Source organism: Sorghum bicolor, chromosome 5 (genome assembly GCF_000003195.3).
Source record: "Sorghum bicolor cultivar BTx623 chromosome 5, Sorghum_bicolor_NCBIv3, whole genome shotgun sequence".
NCBI lineage: Eukaryota > Viridiplantae > Streptophyta > Magnoliopsida > Poales > Poaceae > Sorghum > Sorghum bicolor.
The window spans coordinates 22036833-22039090 of record NC_012874.2 but is presented as its reverse complement, the minus strand read 5'-3'; positions in this window follow the sequence as shown (position 1 = coordinate 22039090).

The window sequence follows — 2258 nt, the reverse complement described above, 5'->3', positions numbered from 1 at the left end:
CGTCGTTGTAGGGGTCTTAGCTTGCCGTAGTGGGGTTCGGGTTTGTAATATAGGTTCTCTTTTGGTTTGAAAAGTTGTACTTGTTTACTTTTGGTGTGTATCTAACTAATGTTTAATAAGTGAATGTAAGATATGTTCTGTGTTATGAATTTTACGTGATAACAGGTATCTACGATTCTTGTAACAGATGCCGATGCGTACTCGCGGATCCGATGGAGCTGGGACATCCCAGGGAGGGGATGATATCCCCAACCCTCCACCTGCTCCACCTTCTTTGGCTGACGCCATTGCTGTCTTGCTAAGTGCTACAACTGACAACGCTCGCTTGCTGCGCGAGCTAGCGCAGCGTCAAACACACTCTGCTCCAAACATCAGAGCATCGCGCAACGGGGACGGAGAGGCTCGGTATGTGGATTTTACCGAGACCAGGCCCCCGGTGTTCACTAAGGCCGATGAGCCTTTAGAAGCGGATGACTGGCTCCGAACTATGGAGCATAAGTTCAGTTTAATTCAGTGTTCAGAAACTCAGAAACCCTTATTTGCAGCCCAGCAACTTCGGGGAGCTGCAGGTGCCTGGTGGGAGAACTTCTTAGCTATTCAAGCTCCCGGATACCAAGTTACCTGGACCGAGTTTAGGGACGCGTTCCGCGCCCACTACATCCCCGAAGGGCTCATGGCCATGAAGGCCGAAGAGTTTCTCGCCTTGCAGCAAGGCGATAAAAGTGTTATGGAATACGTGGCAAGGTTTAATCATCTCTCTCAATATGCCACGGATCATGTGAACACTGACAGAAAGAGGAAAGCCTGTTTCATGCGTGGTCTAAATACTAAACTTCAGACCATGATGACCACTTGCCAAAATGCTACTTTCTATGAGGCGGTAAATATTGCTATCGCCTCAGAGGAAAAGAATAGGAAACATAAGGAAGCCAAGAAGAAGGCTGCTTCCTCTTCTTTCTCTGGTCGCGGTCAAAAGCGCCAGAGGATCATTTATCATCCACAGGGCCACGGACGTTTCCAAGCGCCGTCATATTATCGTGGTCCTTTCTCCCCTCCACAGTACAGACCCGGGCAGCAGGTATATTCTCGACCTACTGCCCTCGCTTTTGCACCACGCCAGCCGAACGCCCCGGGTGTTCGCCCTACTGCTCCGCCCAGCCACAATTACCCTTGCTTCAATTGTGGTAAACCTGGGCATTTCTCTAAAGAGTGCCCTTTTCCCCGTCAAACCAACCCTACCTTTCCAAGGCCACCTATGGGCCAACCCCAGCCGGGTCAGTTCAGAACTGGGGTTCAAAAAGGGCAACCGGTACAGAAAGGTAGACCGGTAAAGAAAACAGGGCAAGTCTTCCATACTGAAGTGGAGACAATTCCAGAGGGTGAACCAGTGATGATGGGTACGTTTCCTGTTGCGAAGCATCCTGCTTTAATGCTCTTTGATTCTGGTGCATCTCATACATTTATCAATCGCACCTTTGTGTTAAAGCATGGCATACCCATTGGGGAAACACAAGATCATTTTTATATACAGTCGCCAGGAGGACGGCTGATGTCTAAAGAAATGGTTCACCAAATACCCATCGAATTTGGTGGGCACAATTTTCCTACTAGTATGATTGTTCTTAAGGACCAAGAAATTGATGTCATCTTAGGCATGAACTGGATGGCGCAACGAGGGGTTGTGCTAGACACTTTGCACCGAACCATTAAAATCCCATTGCCCAATGAGAATTCCTACTTGCTAATCCAATTAGTTACTCCCAAACGGACAATTGGGCAAGTTCATGCCGCTAGTGTGCCTGAAGTTAAAAATATCCCGGTAGTTCGAGATTTCCCGGATGTATTTCCTGAAGACTTACCAGGTCTGCCTCCGGACCGGGATGTACAATTCAGTATAGAATTGAAACCAGGAACGGCCCCAATATCTCGAAGGACCTATAGAATGGCACCGAAAGAGCTGGCCGAATTAAAAACCCAATTACAAGAGTTGTTGCAGAAGGGTTTTATTCAGCCTAGTTCTTCTCCATGGGGTTGCCCAGCCTTGTTTGTGAAGAAAAAGGATCAGACATTAAGGCTGTGTGTCGACTATCGTCCTCTAAATGAGGTGACGATTAAGAACAAGTACCCTTTGCCCCGCATTGACTTATTGTTTGACCAGCTAGTTGGGGCCAAAGTGTTCTCAAAAATTGATTTGAGATCAGGATACCACCAAATTAAAATTAAGCCGGAAGATGTACCCAAGACAGCTTTTACAACCC